This window comes from Capra hircus, chromosome 3, assembly GCF_001704415.2.
Source record: "Capra hircus breed San Clemente chromosome 3, ASM170441v1, whole genome shotgun sequence".
NCBI classification, from domain to species: Eukaryota; Metazoa; Chordata; class Mammalia; order Artiodactyla; family Bovidae; genus Capra; species Capra hircus.
Window position 1 is genome coordinate 100,823,042 of NC_030810.1, and position 21,534 is coordinate 100,844,575.

The 21,534-nt window shown below is 42.1% G+C and overlaps 1 protein-coding gene across 8 annotated transcripts in view; it reads right to left on the reverse strand.

Annotated features, from left to right (window-relative positions):
• The window catches only part of POGZ (pogo transposable element with ZNF domain), a 60,235-nt gene extending 38,786 nt beyond the window's left edge, over positions 1 to 21,449 (reverse strand). For 3 of the 8 annotated variants that reach the window (XM_018046078.1, XM_018046075.1, XM_018046074.1), the window contains exon 1: positions 10,016 to 10,326. The gene's annotated coding sequence lies outside the window, so the exon portion shown is untranslated. Of the gene's footprint in view, positions 1 to 8,507; positions 9,467 to 10,015; positions 10,327 to 21,348 lie in introns of those variants that run through there. The other 5 variants (XM_018046077.1, XM_018046079.1, XM_013962417.2 and 2 more) reach the window with 4 other exon arrangements.

The following is a 21,534-nucleotide window of genomic DNA, read 5'->3' on the forward strand; positions in this document are numbered from 1 at the left end:
TGCTTCTCTTTACTTACCAGTTTTCAAAATAATAATCTGTTTCACTAGCATTTCTTCAAAATGACCAATAAGCTTGTTCTTAAACTATCATTATATCACATTACAGATTTAATCATTTGATGGGCTTTGATCCACAGCAGTTAACCTTACTGATATTCAAAGTGTCCTATTTTGCTCACTGGAACTTCTCAGTCGGCTCTTGAGTTCTTTTGACACAGTGCTCAGGAGTGTTTGATAAAACTCTGGCTATGGGATAAATAAAAAGTTCCAGGCTCATCTCATACATTCCTGCCCCATATCAAGAATCATCCATTTTCCCAAGGAACCGTGATTCCTTCTGTTACAGAATGATATTCCAAGATCAGACTAGATGCTAGGGGGTTTTCTGCTCATTTTAAACATAAAATTATTTCCACATTAATCCCCAACTCTTAGTCAGCTACCTTCAATTTGCTTCTGTGTCATTTGGAAAAAAAAAAAAATTCCACATCTACAAATAATCCTTGTCTTAGAACCTTAAAATTCTGTTTTCTCCTGAGATTCTTGAGATGTTTCAATCTTTTAAACTTATATTTATTAATTCTCAGTACTTTCACTCTTTTCCAAACCTTTCCCTTCCCCATCACAAGATGCTGACATCATTTTCGTTACTGGTAGAATTAACATCTAGTTAAAAAAAATTTTTTTAAGAAGAATCAAAGAGGACACAACATACAGATTTTAATCAAGTCCTTTAGCAAGTAACTTTTTTCTTTTAGTCTGCCTTCATTACCTTAACACAATCATCTAGGTTTTGTGGAATTTTTAAGCAGTTTATTTTTTATCACTGAGTAGAAGCTGAAACTCCAGTACTTTGGCCACCTCATGCGAAGAGTTGACTCACTGGAAAAGACTCTGATGCTGGGAGGGTTTGGGGGCAGGAGGAGAAGGGGACGACAGAGGATGAGATGGCCGAATGGCATCACTGACTCAATGGACGTTGAGTCTGAGTGCACTCTGGGAGTTGGTGATGGACAGGGAGGCCTGGTGTGCTGCAATTCATGGGGTCGCAAAGAGTCAGACACGACTGAGCGACTGAACTGAACTGAGTGCTTCATCTATGGAGAAGCCATCATTTGTTTATCCATCCACATGTTGGCAGATAGTTGTTTTCAATTTTCAGGTTATTATGAATAAATCTGACATTTGGGCACAAGTCTCTGTATGTACATATGTTTTCATTCTTTTGGGTAAGTAATCTGAGAGGAACTTCTGGGTCATACGGTAAGCCTATGTCTGGCCACTTTTCCAAACACTAGGATAAGCAGCGTCTGCTGCTAAGTCGCTTCAGTAGTGTCCGACTCTGTGCGAATCCATAGATGGCAGCCCATCAGGCTCCGTTGTCCCTGGGATTCTCCAGGCAAGAACACTGGAGTGGGTTGCCATTTCCTTCTCCAATGCATGAAAGTGAAAAGTGAAAGTGAAGTCGCTCAGTCATGTCTGACTCTTAGCGACCACGTGGACTGCAGCCTACCAGGCTCCTCCGTCCATGGGATTTGCCAGGCAAGAGTACTGGAGTGGGGTGCCATTGCCTTCTCCAAAGTAGCGTCTGACTTTCCCAATTTACAAGTCCTGCAGAGACGGCCTCGTTATTTATTTATTACTTTATAGTCATGCTACAGGGCATATGGGATCTTAGCTCCCAGACTAGAGAGTGAACCCTGAATTAGGAGCACAGATTCCTCACTGATGGACCACCAGGGAAGTCTCTGCAACTTACTTTATAATGTGAAGTTGTTTAGCTCCTATGACCCTTGAAGTTTTGGGCTCTTAGCTGATACGCTGGAACAATAGGAACATTCATATTTAACTAACATATAAGATAATTCAATTTAACATTCTTCCCTTAACTACCAGAAATATCTGAGTGGGCAGGAACCATGTCTTTCTTATTAAACTGAAAAAAACTGATCTACGATGTGTCAGCTTCAGGTGTACAGCAAAGTGATTGAGTTATACCTGTGTATGTTCTTTTTCAGATTCTTTTCCCTTACAGGTACTAAAATAATGAATACAGCTCTCAGCAACTATTTAAAAGACTGTCTTTTCATGAATGCCGAGATATAAACAGATCACTCGAGAATTTTAAACAAAACTTTTAAGTACTCCTAACACAAACTTTATCCACAACACATAGCTAATAAGGTTCTTTTTCAAGCAAACTGGGAGGCGGGAGGGGGATGAAATAAAGACCTATACTTGACTTACAAATGAAGAGCTGCTTTCTACCTTCAATAAAATTTCCAACATAGCTAAAAAAATGTCATCATATTCCAGTGTTCTTCAACATATAGTAAAAACAGTCCAAACTGCGCAACATATCTACAGAAGGTAACTATGTTCAACAGCCGCACACAGATTATAGAAAAGGAAATCTAGATCATTAAGGAATCTACATATGCCAGTGGCTTTTATCCAACTCATAACATTCAAACAGGGATAATCTGCCCCCAGAAGACATTTGGCAATGTCTGGAGACACTTTTGGTACTCATACTAGGGGTGGGGCTGGGCAAGGGTGCTACTGGCATCTGTCTAGAGACAAGTGCCCAGGGGTGCTATTACACATCCTACAATGCACGGGATAGCCAGGGACTTACCAGGCCCAAAATGTTAACAGTGCCAAGATTGAGAAGCCCTGATCAAACTGAATCCATGTTCTGAAGCAGAAATTTAAAAAAAAAAAAAAAAAAAACTCACATTCTATGCATAAAGAACTCTCATTTTTCTTTTAAACTGAAGTACAGTCGTGTTCAGTTCAGTTGCTTAGTCATGTCCAACTCTTTGCGACTCCATGGACTTCAGCACGCCAGGCTTCCCTGTCCATCGCTAACTCCCAGAGCTTACTTGAACTCATGTCCATTGAGTCAGTGATGCCATCCACCCATTTCATCCTCTGTTGTCCCCTTCTCCTCCCACCTGCAATCTTTCCCAGCCAATTCTTCTTCAAAGAATCCCAGCGGATTCTTTACTAGCTGAGCCACAAGCGAAGCCCATAGTTGATTTACTTTATGTTAATTTTCTCATTTCTTTCAAAAATAATTTATCCTCTCTGCAACAGAAAAGATGAGCACAAGATTCCCATGGATTGTTCAAATGGTTACACCTTACACAATAAAAATATTTTTATAAAGCTCATGTAAATCTAGTTTTGTTTCACCCTATAATGATCTGCCCGTGAAAGAGCTTGTTCCTGCCTAAGTACATCATTTCTCCTTAGAAAACTTTAGCACAGCACTATGACATTAGTTCTCTGAATTTATGGTTACTATCAGTAATCCCCATTATCAGTATTAACTGTGGTTAATAATCCTTGTGAAAATAATTTACCAAAGTCCCCAAATCTCCATTTTGAAAATTTCTGGTTTTGACCTCTTTACTATTCTATTTCTCTATGGGTTGCTTTTGCTAAATATATCAATTGTTCTCGCCTCTTTAACTTTCAGATCATTTTCTCAGAGGGTGGTGAACCAAAATGACATGATGCAAACTTATTACTATGGTCTTTCTCAAAGTCTTATTGTGCTTGAACTTAAAATTACAGAAGTAGCTCTATATCTCAAAGCCAAAGGTTATGACAATAATAAACTTAAATAGAAAAATGTGAGCCGATAATCCAAACTCTGTCATCAGCTGTTCTTTTGTTAGAACAACAACAACAACAACAGCAAAAATAAAAGCTATTAACAACAATATGTAACCTGAATCAAATCTAGCACTTAAATTTAACTTCCAGTTTTTAGGAAGTATAGCAACAGAAGAATAAGTAGTACCACAGGGAAATAATTGAGATAAATCCAAAAGTGGGACATTTTAAAACAAAATAATCAGACAAATGCAGAAAACAGAATACTTTATAAAACTGCTAACACACTAAAAATGTCAAGCACACACCCACAATTACACACATGCACACACACAGAGAAGACTAAACCAGACTGAAAGAAACTAAAGAGATATAACAAAATGCAACATGTGAAACCACTGGATTCTGGTTCATAAAAAAGGTATAAATGACATACTAGGGACAACTGGAACATTCAAAAATAGACTAGATAAAATTATATTTGAGAATTTTACTTTTCTTAGAAAGGATAGCAGTATTAGTTATGTAGGAGAACGTATTTAATCTTAGCAAATGCATGAAATGTTCAGTGGAAGTATCACGACTTTCAGGTGGTTCAACAAATATGTATTTGGGTGTTTTCTTATAGACATCAAATATGCCAGCATGTTAAAAATCACTGAGTCTAGCTGGTGCGTTCATTGTAGATTCTCTTCTTTTTTCACATGCATGAAATTTTCTTGAATAAGGTCTGAGAATCTAATGAAAAATATGGTGGCTACAGTTGATAAATAACACTGTATTAACTGAGATTCACTAAAAGAATAGAACTTAAATGTTCACACATACACAGCCTAAGTATGTGAGGTGACGGGTGTGTTAACTGAATGGGGGAATAGTTTCACAATATTTATGTATGAAATTATCACGATGTACACTTTAATATCGTACAATTTTATGTCAGTTACACCTCAATAAAGGAAAAAAAAAGGAAAAAGAAAAAAACAGGGGGAAAACTACCTAATCATCTTTTGGTTGTGATATTTTATACCTGTATATTCTGCCATTTCCTTTTTGCTATTAATTAAGTCAAACTGGTAGCCCTGTGGGCTGAATTTTCTGTTAACCTCTTTTCATTTCTAGGAGTAATTTTCACATAGATTGTATATACATATTTCTTAATATATTGCATAATAATTAAATAGTCCTAGGAAAAAATAAAACTAAGCTGGGGTACACAGATTTCCAAGGAGGTACTGCAAGATGAGATGAACACTGCCATCTTCCATTAATCAAGGCATCTCGATCAGCTGACATCTTGGTAACTACCTGGTTCCTCTGTTCTGTGGTAGTAATCTCACTGGTAACGTGACTTCTGTGTACTCAGTACATTTTACTCCACACTGCAACTATCACAGGACTACTGGCGATTTTCAGTCTTCGGCATTCATCTTTCACCGTAAGATGGGTGTACCAGACACATACCTTTCTAGGGAGGACTGAACTGTTACCTTACATGCTGGCAAATATGGTCCTATAAAACCAGCTAGTGAGTAAAAACCTATAGAACTGAAAAGCAAGATACAAAGAGACTATGCAATCTTATTTAAAAGTAGCAAAAAAAACCCCTCAGTTACAACTGTCAGTGTACTTCTGAGGTATTTAATGGGCAGAAAGGTTTACCTATCTTCATCTCAAATAAGATGAAGAAAACATGTTTTCTACCAAAATTCTCCAGACAGATTTGGCTTTTGAAGCTCTGGATTCCTATGTCTGACTCTTTTATAGTGCTGAAGTTCCAGGAATGAAGAATTCAGTACCTAACATTTTCAATTCACTGCTAGTGCATACCCACCCATAAATCGAGATAAAAAGAACACATGGAACAGTAAAAATGTTTTAAAAACAAACAAAAAATTTAGAATACTACTCTCTCTTGCTCCTGGGTGAGAAATAAACAATAGTAATCCTCAAAACAATTTGCATTTGTATTCAAGTTGAAGGCCAAAGGAGAAGGCGGGGGCAGCAGAGGATGAGATGGTTAGATAGCTTCACTGACTTAATGGACATGAATTTGAGCAAACTCCACAAGACAGTGAAGGACAGGAGAGTCTGGCGTGCTGCAGTCTATGGGGTCGCAAAGAATCCGGACACAACTTAGTGGCTGAAAACAACAAATGTCAAGTTACCTCAATTTTTTCCTTTAAAAGGGATTAATTCCAGAAAATCTATAGGGCTGAATACTTAGTATGGCTACGAAACAAATTATTGTTTAACTTGTAGTAAGCAGCTTTTATTTACCCAGTCTATCACTCACAGGAACTATTGTAGAACCTCACATATAACTTTCACAATGGGTTCTTAAATACTCTTAATAATGTGTCTAATATTCCTAAACATAAAATACTTCCCACTTATCTGGCAGCAAACTTCCTATCAAGAAGAATCCATATATATTCATTATAAGCTCTCTACTGAACTGAAGTGAGCAGTTAAGTTTCCTATTTTTAAAGAATTCAATATTCAGTTTCTCTCCCAAGAAAAGTTCTTCATTGACATGTCTGTTGTCTAAATTCCATTTCTACTCAATTTAACTCTGCCAAAGCTAGCAAAATGTTATTTCCTTCTCCTCTCCTCCTGAGTTACATATAAAAACGTTTTTGTGGATATGGTTTATTATCACAAACCACACTGCCAAAGAATCTATCAAAGTCTTATCATACTGATACTATGACAAAGACACTACCAGTTCTAGGATTTGCAATTTAAATCAGAAATCTCCACTTACAACAAAAAGACCTATACGCAGAAAAAAGACGAAACACCATTTGGAATATATTTTATTTTACTATCATAAAATACCAGGCACTTTACATTCATTACCACAATGAATTCTCTAACTATGTCCTAAATAATACTTTATGCTGCTGCTGCTAAGTCGCTTCAGTCGTGTCTGACTCTGTGTGACCCCACAGACGGCAGCCCGCCAGGCTCCCCCGTCCCTGGGATTCTCCAGGCAAGAACACTGGAGTGGGTTGCCATTTCCTTCTCCAATGCATGAAAGTGAAAAGTGAAAGTGAAGTCGTGTCTGACTCCTAGTGACCCCATGTACTGCAGCCTACCAGGCTCCTCCATCCATGGGATTTGCCAGGCAAGAGTACTGGAGTGGGGTGCCATTGCCTTCTCCTAATACACTTTATAGATGAGGTCAAATGAGGTTTAGAGAGTTTAAGTAACTTGCCCAAGGTCACAGCTGGTCTGGTATATTTACTAAGCTTTTTTGCTCTGCAGTTCTCTTCCAATTCACTGCCTCTTCCACTATTAACTCCAACTAACATTTCTGAATTCTCCAGAAGTTTCTAAATAGGAGACAGATTTGGATGATCTCAGGAGCAGAGGATAGGACAGACCCAGTTTCTGGTCTCAGAACCCCTTCACATTCTTAAAATTATTAAATATCTTAAAGAGCTTTTATTAATGTGGAAAAGATCTTTTGATATTTACTTTAGAAATTAAAACGTAAAAAGTTTAAATATTTATCAGTACAATAAAAAACAACAAACCCATTACATGATAACATAGTTAAAATATATTAAAAATTTTCGATTAAAAATGACTCTTTTTCCCCAGTGAAATGATGTTGTTTCACATTTTCGGAAATCTTTCATGTCTAGGTTAATAAAAGGCAGTTTATTCTCAAAGCTGCTTCTGCCTTCAGTCTGCTGTTCTATGTTGTTTTGGTTATGCATATAATGAAGATCTGCTGTCACACAGACAGAAAAAGGGAAAAGCATTCTAAAAACCTTTTCAGATAGTTGTGTGTATTGACACAGTACTAAAACTAGACAAATAATAGTTTCTTAAACAATAGTTGGATATTGGAATCTGAACCCCTCCTGATGAATATTATGTTAAACTCCATCAGTGTATGCTGAATTTTGAAGATTACTCACGGTGACCTGAGTTATGCAAAAGTCATTTGAAAATACAGATTTACTGAATTATGCCTATCTTCCCAATGTTGACACATTTCACCATAAAATATGTTTGAAAAATCAGTCATTAACAATGACTTGCAAGGAAAGTCTTTTAAGCACCAGAAGTTGTTAAACTTGATATCAAATTTTTAAAAATTCTAATTTTCACTCTCAAATTTTTATCACTGAGAATACTGTCAATTGTTTTCCTTGAGGTGACAAGCTCACTTCATTTGCTTTCAAGAAAACATCGGCAAACACTCAAGTGTGAAAAACTGTAGTCTGTCAGTCGTTCTTTCCAAGTAAAAATGCTGGCCCAGGAAACAAGCAACTCGCCGCTAAATCTCACAAGTGCCTTTCCTTATGACAAAGATTTACCTCAGTAGGCAGTATCAGTGGTTTATGCACATTTCCCATTTGGTCACGGATTCTTATGAATTAAAAATACATGTACCGAAGGGTTGAAATTTAATGGTTATTTTTACTGCTTCATCAAAGACATTCTCAAGTAAGTATGGTAGTTGTTTCCCACAGTAGTTTTTATCAAGTGTTGCCTTTGGACCATCAGAGCAAATGCCAGTGAAAAAGCTAACCAGGTCTCAGTATTATTTTGAAAACAGTTACCACCTCCTAGCTCTCCTGAGACGGCTTGAGGGGAACCCCAGAAATGAGCAGGCCACATTTTGGGAACTGCTTTTCCAGATTTTACCACTGGTTCAAGGTGGGGTGGACACAAAATCATGTTCATCCCAAGAGACTCTATTCTGTCAGTTCCTTTAGCTTGAGATACTTCAGGCATGGCTGGTATACTACAACCATAATACACAAAGGGGAGGAAATCAAGGGCATAGACTGCCACTTAATTGTTCGAAGATGATAGTTTGAGCACCTTTATGCTAAAACCGTAACTCTTAATATGGTGGTTACCTTAATCTGTTTCAGCTGAAGGACTGCAGATTAAAAGCGAAGAGACGATATACCCCCCTCAGCATCCCATCCAAATAAGCTTGGAGCTGAGGTATCCCGCAAACAGCACTTTTACCGACCTGCAAGGTACTTTTTATGCATCCTGAAGTTAAGACCGATTGTGCTAAATAGTTCAAACTCAGAATCCAAATCCCAGAGCCAAAAGCAACGGATCTCAAAATTTAACGTTATTTGCCAAGAAGCAGCCCTCCGCCCCCGCCGTTTCCCTTCATCTAGATGGAAAAATTCCTTTGAAAGTCAAATTGCACGTCTGCGGGGTTTTGCGAGGAGGTGGGAGGTGTCTAAAGGAGTGTAGAGGGCTGGGCCACAGTCTGCAATAGAATGACGGCTCTTCCGAGACAGGACACCTGTATCTCAGTTTCCATCTCGAAAAAGAAATTTGGACTAAATGTCTTACAAGACTCCTTCCAGCTCTACCTTTTTCTGAGGTGAAAATGTCCTAGACAAGCAGAGAAACGTCCAGCATTATTAACAGTTAGAAGGAATCCCGCGTCTGCCGGGAGAGAAAGCAGGACAACTTGCGAAAGCAGAAAAAGCAGGTAGATCAACGATATCCCTCCTTTTCAGAAGGTGCTAAGAATCTAGAGAAAATAGTCCCTGGGATAAACATGGCGCCCACCGCGGCAGGATATAACCATACGAAAATAAGCTTTTTCCGCCCCATCCCATTTTATAAATCACGGCGCCATCCCGAAGAAATGTTAGAGCCAGGGGAGGAGACTTTGTAAACTAACTGCAGCGCACTAAGGCTTCGGATGTACTACAGGCGGGATTACATAACACAAGGGAGCGGCTAAGCAATCACTCATTTTCCTCCCCGCGCTCAAAAAGAGCGCCCCGCTAGCTCCCCGGCGGGGGTGGCGGGGGAGGGCCGAGCACCACCCCCACCCCGGGGGACGTCGGCCCGCCGGCCTCCCCGGCGCGGCCTCGCCCCCTCGCCCGCCCTCCCGCCCCTCCCGCCGCGCCTCGCTGTCTCGCCACCGCCCGCGCCTCCGCCCCTTCCCCAGCGGGCCGCCGCCCGCACCCGCGCCCGCCCACTCCTCCGAGACGCCTCGCGCCGGGTGTGCGTGTGGACGTCGGGTGTGTGCGGGACCGTGGGGCGCGAGTGCGCGCGCGCGCCGCGGCGGGCGCCGGGGGGCGGGGGCGGCCGGCAGGCAGACAGGGGCCTCCCCGGCCCGGCCCGCCGCGCGACTCCCGCGGCTCCCGGGGCGCACGCACTCACACACGCGCCCGCGCGCCGCACCCCACGCCGGCTGCCACCGCGGACCGCGCCGCCACTCGAGGGGGGCGGGGGCGCGCGCCGCCGGGCCCCCGCCCCCACCCCTCGCGTTCCCGCCCCATCCCCCTCTCATTGTCTCGCCTCGGAACGTCTCGCCGAGCAAAAAGATAACGGAACCCCCGGGAGAAGGGGGTGGGGAGAGGGAAGGCTCGCTCGCTCGCTCACTCACCTCCCGTGGTCGTCGCCGCCGGTAGTCTGACCCGAGGAAGGCGCCGTCGCCTTAAAGGGACCTTGCACCCGGCGCCGGGAGAAGGGGGTGGGAGCAGGGGAGGGGACGGGGGCTTGGGGGGAGACGGAGAAGAGGGAACCGTTGAAATCTCGTCTCCGCGAGGGTGAAAGGAAACCTCCCTCGGGTTCGAGTGATTTGGGGTGGATTTTTTTCCCGAGGGGGGCGGGGGGGGCCCCGAGGGAGGGGGGCGGGGGGGCCAAGGAATGCGGCTCCGTGTACGGGAGCTGGCGCGGGGGAGAGAGACGCCGACTCCCCCCACCGACCCTCTCGCTCCGCGGAGGGATACGGCTCGTCACTTCCGCCCTCCCCCTTTTGTGGTTTTTCAATTGGTTGGAGTGCGTGGCACGTCATGGACTCATCCTAACTCATGCCCGGGCTTCTTTTCTAGTCAAGTTTGTCTGGGCCTGCAAATAAATAAATAATTTTAAAAATGAAATGAAAAATAATTAGCTTTAGAAGCAGTCTCTAAATTTTGGTGAGAACGATGGGGTTTCCAAAGGAAATACTTCCCTGGACTTCCTGGGAAAATTTTGAGAGTCTCTACACTTTCCACCCAAGGCTTATACCTAATCAAGAGGATAACCTCATTCTATAGGCCAGATGGTGAGGCCCAATGGCACCAACGACTGTCATTGGAACAAAGGCATCAAAATGGCACTCACTGTACCTCAAGAGACATTTCAGTCAAGCAGCATTAAGTGAAGAGCTTTTAAAAGCTATTTTTACCCTAAACCTCTCTAGATTCTGGAAGCCACCCGTGATTGCTTATCAAGGTGATTCATGCATGGAAGCTGCTTTGAGATGAATAGACTCGTCGTAGATCTTCAAAGAAACTGTAGACTCCCCAGTAGCTTTTAGCTCCAATCAAGGCTGAGATGGATTGGCCTAAAGAAATTGTTTTGTCCATTCAAGATTATCCTCCTGTTATTCTACCTCAAACAAAAACTAACCTCTTTCCCAGGTTAAGTTAAGAAATTTTTTCCTTTATGACCTCCTGAGGTGATAAAATTTTAGTATTTCCCTTGGATATTTGAGGATATTATTGCTCTTTAAGCAATACACAAATATTTGTTCCAAACCAAATGCTAAGTCAAAGTACTTGGTGCAAGACTGGCGGATGCAGAACCATATTTATTCCTTCTCTTGTACACACTCCAAACCACCAGACTACGAAAATAGGCAGTGGGAGGAAGCATCCCAGATTGTGCTCCCATGCACACGCATGCACCACCACCCATCTTCATCACCCATTTCACACCAGAAACATGTGAGTGGTTTCAACTAGTCATTCACAGGAAGAACTTTATTCTGTGAATTGTAAGACTCCCTGAGCCTTCTGAAAATACTTCTGAAGCTTTTCCAGACCCGATCTGGAAAGGCCCATGGTGGGATTATGGAATGAATCGTCAAAAGACATTCTGCATGAAGCTCTAATCCTATTTTATGTTTTCCTCCAAAAATTATTATAATTCATTATAATGTCATTTGCCTCTGAAATATTCTTGCTGAAAAATATTTTGCCATGCTCTTAAGTGCCAACTTATGATCTATGCCAATGAGGTCTAACCCAGCAGATTGTACCATCTCCCACTGATCAATAACCATTAGAGTACCTTACTGAAAATGCATTTATGCATCCATTCATTTATTCAACAAATATTTATTGAGTACCTGCTATATGCCAGGCACTGTTCTAGGTGCTGGGAATGCAGTAACAAAGAAAACAAAATCCTTGAATTCATGGAACTTTAGTGAGGAGAGACATACAATATACATGTAAATTGTTCCAATATCTATTATAGAATACCAAATGGTTGCAAAACTTGGTGGCTTAGCACAACAGTTTTATTATTATCCCTCACAGTTCTGGGAGGTCATCAGAGGACTAAGCTAAACAGTTCTCACTTGGAGTCTCATGCAGTTGCTGAGGCTGAAGTCATCCCAAAAGCTTCCTCAAAAGTTTAGAAGTTGATGATGACTGTTGGCATGGACTGCACCTAGGGTTGTTGGTCAGGACAGTCAACAGTTGGCCTCTCCATGTGGCCTGCTGCTGCTGCTAAGTTGCTTCAGTCGTGTCCGACTCTGTGTGACCCCATAGACGGCAGCCCACCAGGCTCCCCCGTCCCTGGGATTCTCCAGGCAAGAACACTGGAGTGGGTTGCCATTTCCTTCTCCAATGCATGAAAGTGAAAAGTGAAAGTGAAGTCGCTCAGTGGTGTCAGACACTTTGCGACCTCATGGACTGCAGCCTACCAGGCTCCTCCATCCATGAGATTTTCCAGGCAAGACCCATGTGGCCTAGGCTTCCTCTTATCATAATGGCTGAGTTCCAAGATTGAGGGTCCCAAGAGGACCATGCAGAAAGTGTATGGGTTTTTGTGACCTAGCCTCAGAGGTCACTGAGGCTAGCATCACTTCCACCACAGTTACACACCCACCTTGGTTCAAGAGGGATGGGAAACATCTCTCAAAGGAAGTAGCAGAAACATCACATTGTAAGTAAAGTAATAATAGTGATATGGTGTAAGTGCTAGGGGTGAGGAAAAGGGAAAACAAGGAATTGAGGGTGTAGGAAAACAGTAGGGGTGGTTGGCAGAGGCTTCGTCATTAAGGTGACACTTGAGCACAGCCCTGAAGGTGGTGAAGTCAAGTTCAGGTTTTATTCTTAGTGAAAGTGAAGTCAAGGGAGGATTTTGAGCCAAGGAGTGACATGGCCTGACTAACATTTTTAAAGGACCACTGTGGCCACTTGGAGAGAACAGCTGGTAGGGGCAAGGTTAGCGAGCTATTGCAATTTGCAGGTGAGAGATGATGGTGGCCTGGACCTGGGTGGGAACTGTGGAGCTGTGCTTCAGTTGAGTGAGTTCTGGAGTATGTTGTTTACTTCTATGTGACCTATTTTTCTGTAATTTAGTTTGTGCCCTGGGAGACAGTTTTGACCCATAAGGGCTAACAACGTGTGTGTGGGTAATGGTACTATGCCTGCCACAAAGAAATAAAGGAAGAATATTCTGCTGAATGTTAAAATGGGAGTTTTGCAGGGGCTGGGGACACCTTTGAAGAAAGAATTCAGGAAACAAGGATAAAGATCATCACAGGATGGAGTAAGTTCTTTGACACTGGGAAAGATATTCTCGCTCTGCCACAGCCTGGGGGGACTGATCAACAGTTGAATGACTGATAGCTGGAAGAAACCGGGGGTAGAGGCATCTGTAACCTCAGAGCATTTGAAGAAAACTCTAAACCTTGCAACACCAGAGCAGCATCTCGAAAAAAACTATATAGTTAGCATTTCCATTTCCAGAAATGTATTCCCCTAGCTAAACAGGGAAAACCCATATTAATTTGGACAGTCTTGGAACGTTGTGTCATCAGCTAACACACATTTCTAGAATGAAATATTAATAATATGATTGATACTTGTCATTCTCCTATATTTGAACCATCTTGATGATTACGGGAAAAACCAAAGCAGCAGAACAAATAGCCTGGATCAAATCCTTAGGAATGAATTCACGTAGGCCTCTATAACATATTGGGGATGGGTCTGAGAGCCAACCCAGTTTCCTGTATTGAAGAAATTGGGACCCTAACACTGCTGCTAAAAAGCTATTCCAGTCTTCAGTAACCAGCTTAGAAAAATTGAATCCTCTCCGTATGGGTTTCTAAGAAAGAAGGTCAAAAGTTAATGAAAGTCCCAAGTTGGGCATTTCACAGTTAGGTAGCAGGAGGGTGTTTCTTTTCAACAGTTTTTGGAAACACTTATTTGCTTCCTTGGCTTATGGTTTCTGCCACGAGTTGAAAATTGGAAACACCTGTAACTTGGAGAGAGTCAAGGCAGAGATACAAATGATTTCAACATGTCTTCAGAAGTAGTGAGCCTTGGGTGCCCCTCTGCTGTCATTTTGTTAATGTACAGACCCAGTCACTGACTGCTCAGGTTCAGTGTGAGGGTGACCAGTACGTGTCAGGGTGGGGATTGGAGAGGACTGTGAGGTCAGTCCAGGAAGAAAGCAGCTTTGTGGGGACCAATGCCAGGTTTCCTTAAAAATGAGCATCCCGTTCTTATAGAACGCACTTAAGGTCGTCAAAACCAAGAGCTCAAAGGGAGCGACTCATTTTGGAAGAGCTAGGAAAACAGTGGCAACATTTTTCACCATCTGAACATCTCCCAGCTCAAAAAGATTGACAACTGATTGCACTTAGCCTGGAAGTCTACAGAAGTCAACATGTAGGAGGAGAAGGAGACACGAAATGTCTAGTTTGACAGGGAAATCATCGGGAAATAAAGGGCAAGTGAAGAGCTATATCTGACCGCTGTCAAATAAAAAATGGGGAACTTGGAGGCTGCTGTAGATTGTACTTATGAATATTGCTTGGTAATTCCTTCTGTTTATAGGCTCTGAGGTCTTTCCTAGGGGCTCAGAAAATTATCAGGAGGTGAGAAATAGTGGAGGAAGTTTTCATATTGGGTTTCTCAAAGCAGAATTCCTCATTCTCTTCCAATAAGAAGCAATGGAACGTCTCTGTCTTCAAAATATATTTTTCAAGAAATGCATGAGCAGTAACTGCATCAGTCATGAAGACTTCTCTGCGAGCTGCTATATGATTTCATGGAAGATAATACCTTAGTTAAATTTAGAATTAATATTAGTTAAGAGATACCAAGAAGCAAACCTATACTTATTGCATCTAGGTTGTTGCCATGGAGGTGAGCAGGTATAAGAATTGAGTAATTAAACTGATTCCATAAAACTTCATGGAAAAATGAATTGGATTACTTTATGGACACACTTGTGGTTTTTTTTGTTTTTGTGTTTTTAGTTTTACCAGTTTATTGCTACCAACCCATCTCCCTCCACCCTCATGCATGTATTCTCAGTCATGTAACCCCACGGACTGCAGCCTGCCAGGCTCCTCTGTCCATGGACTTTCCCAGGCAAGAATCCTGGAGTGGGTTGCCATTTCCTTCTCTGCTTTATGGACACACTTGTTATGTGGCTTGTTCCTTATAAGAGGTTGCAAAGCAAAATTTAATTAAAAATTGTTTTTGGTCTAAGATACATTCTTTTTCTAATTTAGCAGTGTTTGTTTTTTATTATGGTTGTAATAATTTCCAGACACAACTGTGGTTGTTAAAAAAACTTGAGTCATCCTTTTGAAGGACATGAGGATTAAAATCATTGTTTTACAGTTGAGGAGACTGAGGTATCCTCCAGAATTAAGTTTAAAAATTTTCTGGTGTAAGATAAGTGGTCAGATTTTTTTTGGGTATCTTCTAATTGTTGGTTAAATACAGTAAGAGTTAGAGATAGCACAGAGACCATCTCCTGTGATAACCAAAGAGGCACTTTTAATGCCTTTCCCATTGCCTGAAACATAAAGGTAATAAAATTTGAAAATGTGAAAGTGCCAAGATTCACCAATTTAAAATCATTTTAAAGGAGGAAAATTATTTAACCTTCATTCAGCCAGGAAATAATTCTCACTTCTAGGTTTGCATGTAAATGCATTGGTGTGTTAGTACTATGAGTCAGGTGGGAATATGAATTTCCTCTTTCCTATGCACCTGCTTCCTGACAGCCTCTGATCTCCACTTCTCCTATTTAGAAATCCTATTCCTTGTTTAGAAAAGTAAATGTTAATGTTTTATGTATTATGAAACTATTGAAAATCTCTGTGAAAGCTATGGATAATCTCTACCAGAAAAACGCACATTTGTGCATATACATAAAATTTTGCAAACATTTTGCGGTTTAAAGCCCATTCCCATGTCTGTACATGGTCCCCAGGGAAAGCACCTCAGGTCCAGGGCTCGGACAAGATGCTTCACGTCCTATCTTCCCAGAGAGATGATAGCGTCTCAATAATCATATGAACAGGTGTGCCCAAAGAACTATAGCGTTCCTTCTTATTCTAAGTAGCTTATTATTGTTGTTGTTACTGTTATTTTATGCCTTCCTTTACCTTTGCCCAAATGTTCTACAATATCTGTGAAAGTCCAAGCACCTCTAAAACCTGAAAGATGATCAGACAGTCTAGCTACCTCAGCCGGCTGAACTTGGTACCACTGGAACTGAGGAGGTTATCTCTGATTCTCCAATCCTACAAATAAAGTGACCCTCTTGGGATGCCTGGCCCCACTCCACCTGATTCATTGGCTGTGGCTTATTGAATATTCATGTCCTCTCTGCATTTCTCAGGCTCCCTTGCAAGTGTTAGGTAGGGCCTCAAGATTGAGTCCTGGCAAATGGGAATATGGGTGTCAGGTGATGGGTGACTCCCAGCCCACTGAGAGACTGGTGTGGCTGTCCTCTTCCTCTTAGAGGAACGGTAGAAACATAATATAGAAACAGCCAAGGTTCCTAAGTCACCCCACGGAGAAGACCTGAACTACTGAGCTTTTCAAAATACATTGGGTTTTACCAGAATGACCACAAACCTTTATTGTGCTACCCCTTTGAGATTCGATTAATTTGCTAATTCAGCATGGCCTAACTATACTGATAAATACATTGGTATAAAGACTGGATTTAAAAAAGAAGAAAGAAATTACCCCAGAACATTTTTATGGCTAAGAATGGAAATAGGTATGGTGTACTCTTGCCTGGAGAGTCCCATGGACAGAGGAGCCTGGTAGGCTGCAGTCCATGGGTCACAAAGAGTCAGACACGACTGAACGACTTCACTTTCACTTTCACAACTTGATAGAGCTTGATATTCCCTACATCGCAGGGTTATTGTATTATAGATATGACAGTATATAAAATGCCTAGGATGGCACCTGGGTGATGTTAGTTACTCCATAAATGGTGGCTTTTATTGTTAGTTCTTAAGATATCCTAGCCCATAAGTATTTAATGGGACATGATAAAACTTGACTACACTCATGGATGATAGGCTCCATATTTGATTCTTTCTCAGATTTCTTCCCTTTAGGGTGTCTCTCCTAACTAGTTTGGGTGTGGGGCTCAAGCATCTTTTATAAAATCACTGCAAATCATAACTTCCAAGAAACAAACTGTATACTGTCTTTAATCCAATAAAAATTGAGTCAAACCCGGTTATTTCTTCCACATGTTAACTAACAAAACACCATAACAGGCAGAATACTATCTCTAGGTGCTAATTCTTGTAGTCCAGACAATGAAAGAATATGACATATAAAATATTGCCACATGAGGGACTTCCTTGGCAGTCCAGTGGCTAAGGCTCCATACTCCCAATGCAGGGGGCCCTGGGTTTGATCCCTGGTCAGGGACTAGATCCTGTATGCTGCAACTAAAGATTCCACATGCTGCAACTAACACCCGGAACAGCCTAAATAAACAATTTTTTTAAAATAAAGTAATGCTGCCGGAGACAGACAGTATATTCTGGATTGGTGGGGGAGGATAGCTCTATGCAGGCCCAAGTGTTCAGTGAAAACTTGAAAGAATTAGGGCTCAGATCTTGTCTTAAAGCACAGATAGCATGTAGATAAGTGAAGGAAAGGAAGAAAAACATTCCAAGTGGGCAACAGAATGATCAAGGTACTGATCAAAGTCACAAAGGTTAAATATCAGGTTAAATCATATAAAATTATTGGGGTTTCTTGGTAGGTAAAAAAACAGTCAAATATGGGCAATTTCATCTTGTTCAACCTAATAAAAGTGACATTTGTGGCGTGGTATACTGGAAGTTTCAACTGTATTGGTAATGTTCCTGTCTTTTGTACTGAGTAGTAGTAGATACATAAGTTCTTTACATGACTTCTTATTTCTTAAATATTTCACAATTATTAAAATAATTAAAAGAAAAGCGAAAAAAGAAAGTTAAGTCTCATCAAATAAATAACTCCTTTAGGTAACACTTTTTCTCTGGATGAAAATAACATTTCTCAGCAATCTCACATTTTCTCAGCATTCTCATACCTTCACCCTCTTTGCCCAGCGTTTCTCCAAGTATACCAGCAGGGCTTATCAACCATATGACAAAGGAGAGAACCCAGAGACCCCTCAAGCGCAGTGTCCTTTGACTCCTCTGCCCTTGGGGGCCATGTCCCCTCTCCACCTGGCCGCTCCTTGCCCTGTTGGTGTTTGCAGCTGAAATTTGTGCTTGGAGACCATACGGCTATGATCTGCGAGGGGGCCTTCCTCAGGGTGCTCAGGCCCTGTGGCCCTCCCTCAACCTCTTCTCAGCTCTCTGACTGTGGGTCCATGAGGCCCATGGCGCCCTGGCCCAGGGTAGCCGAAGCGGGTGGTTCCCTCTGCAGTGTTCACTCCGGGGTCACCTTGCCCCGAAAGTTCACCCCTCCAGCCACCAGCCAGAGAGTCAGTCACTGTGGCTTTCCCAGGAAAGCTGAATCTCCAGGCCTCCTGCCTGAGCACACTTCTGCATGGTGTCACAGAGCAGAACAGAGCCTCCTGGGCCTCCTGACGAGGGCCCAAGTAGGACCGGTCCCTGCCATTCCCTCCGATTCTATGATGCACCCCGGTCATCTCTACGCAGAAGCCTGGAGGGGAGAAATTGGGACACACATCTGCAGTTTCCCCCTTGTGCTTATTTCTTGTTCCCATCTTCCCATCATTCCCCAGGACCAAAAACATAGCGTCCTTCTGCCACTGAGCAGCAGGCATTGGGCCTGGCAGTCATATCCTCTGGGAGAACTTCCTGAATTAAGTTCCCCAAGTGGGGCTCTTCAGGGAGGCACAGGAATTCTCTTTTTCAAAGGGAATTTAGGAAATCCTCTTTCAAGCCACTAACCTGGGCTTATAAAGTTCTTGTCTTGCTATAAAATCCCATGTTGACTGCCAGAAGCCAAATATCTCAGTTATTTCCCCCTCATTCCTTCTGTAACAAATCCTTACTTCCCCTAGGCAGATGAATGTCAAGGGCCAACTGAGGATCAAGTCATTTTCTCAGAAAGGGAAAAAGGAAAGCATGTTATTCTTCAAAAGATTACTATTCTAATTGCACAAAAATTCTCCCCATCCCCTGTTGCTCTCCCTCAAAGAGCTCCAACGACTCTCATGACCCTTAAAGGTCAAACACCAAGATTTACTGGCAGGATTGGTACTCAAACATGAACAGCTAGCTGAATAGCAACCCTGACCCATGACGAACATGTACAGGAAATAAAACCAGTTAAGTAAGTTCAGAGTGTTTGCTTTTCTTCTCTCCCAAAACACATCTGTGTACAGCTTTGTATACAATTTACCCAGGGGCTCCCCTTCCTACATCCACGTTTGCAATGACCCCTTCCTGCCTGGTAAATAAAATCTGTGGTGCACTTCAGATGCCAGTTAACAAGGCATGACTTACATAATCTATCTCACTGGTATCACAATTGCCTTTTAGGCAAGAGGTCTTTGGAGGAAAACACTCAGATTCTGTATTCAGTTAGTGAAAAAAAAAAAAAATGAAAGGAGAGACCAGGTAAAGAGTCCTGCCAATCACAAACCAGCACACTACTTACCCTCCTCTAAGCTCAGTTTCTTTAATTATGAGATAGGGTTATTAGGAGAATTCACTGACCCGATGCACGTAATTTGCTTAGCACAGAAAAGTGTTGAGAAATAGGTGTTAATGATAATCATCATTATTATTTTATTGTTATTACTGGGCCAGTGGCCCACTACTGATGATGGAAGTGTTTCCCTGCCATCAGCACCTTTACCCACACATACATGTGAGCCTTTTGATCCAAATGTTGAACTAATGAAAACGGCAAGAATGAAGTGAGTGTGTGTAATGGGGGCAAAAACAGAAATTTCAGTCAGAGACCATAGCCCTGCACAAAAGCAAGCTTCCCCCACTGAGAAGGGACAAAGTCAAATTCAAGCACTTCAGGCTCTCATATGACTTATATAGACCAATAAAAATATTTTAATGAACAATTAGGGAAAAGAAAAATGTTTATTTTAAAGTAAACATATATTAAAAAAATAGACCCACAGGAATACTTGACCACATGATGTTCTAGTAACCCAGGCTTTCAGGTCTGCACTTCCGACAGTGCTTCCAGACATGGAATGTGTCCAGGGCCCCGGGGTCACACGGTAATAGAAGAGCCATAGAGAAAAGAGGAGCTTGGCAGAATTCCCTTCATATTTTAAGCTACAGCTTTCTTTACTGAAATAATAGCTTTCAAGACACAAATTGTTCACAAGCCATTAATAGTATATATTAAGATGGGAAGATAAGCAAGAAGAATAACTAAGTCTGGCCTAGTCTTTAAATGGGGACTTCCTTGGTGGCTCAGACAGTAAAGAATCTGCCTGCAATGCAAGAGACCCAGGTACCATCCCTTGAAGATTCCCTGGAGAGGGGAATGGCAACCCACTCCAGTATTCTTGCCTGGAGAAGTCCATGGACAGAGGAGCCTGGCAGGCTACAGTCCACGGGGTCTCAAAGAGTTGGATAGGACCAAGCAACTAACACACACACTCTTTAAATGAAACACTGCCTGAGTAGAGCGGAATGAAGTAGATGACTTTTCAAACCCTTCTAGGTCTCTTAACATAATTCCATTGTCTATTGCAGTGGTTTTGCAGACATTTTTTTGACCACAACACACAGCAAGAAATATATTCTATTTCTTGATCCGGTACATGCAAACATGATACTGGTTTCATGAAAGAATACTGACTCTTAGTACCTAACGTTTTTCTACTCTTTTACTCCGGCTCCTTCCTTCCTTCCCCTTTCTTTCTCCCTCCCTTCCTCTCTAAAATTCCTTGCCAAACTGATTTTTGCCACTTATAATCTGAAAAAATACAGGCCTAGTGGGTTTTTCTAATCACTATATATTTCTGCAGGTGAGTTTACCCATCCAGAATATGGATAGAATTCAGCCAACTTCCCAGGACAGCAGTTTCTAGGTTTGACTTTGGTCTCTAGGATTTAAGAAGTCATTCCCAGGGGATCTTGTTTTCTCTATAGCTGAAGGTAAGGATTTAGGAGCCTGGGGGAAGAAGGGATTCAGATGAGAATCAACAGAAAGAACTGCAAGATCTGAAGACAAGAACCATTTATCTGGTACAATATATTTTATGTTAATTTAAGAAAAACTCTTATCTTAAATATTTAGCATCATCAAGCACCTTTTACAGTTAACCCAGCAAACAAAGCTCTGGCTTGGAGGCCCAATCATTTATTTTCACTGAAAAGAGACCTCTTTTCTAAAAGCCAGGTCCCATCCCCCGCCCCCAGAGCCCCGACCCCTCCCAGGCCTCGGGTAACTTTTCCCTCCAGTTTGGTGGAAGGTTACATTAGAAGAAAATAGTCCCTACCGTCTAGAAACTTTTCAGGGGAAAAGAGGGCGTTTGACGTGTGGGTGGGTGTGCGGAAAGCGCCAGCAGGAGCAGCGGGAGCGGCGGACGCCGGGGGCTGGGCTGCAGACGGGTGCGGAGGCGCCAGCGGCGGGGGCGGGACGGGGCGGGGGTAGCGAGGCGGGGCGCAGGGGAGACGTAGCCCTG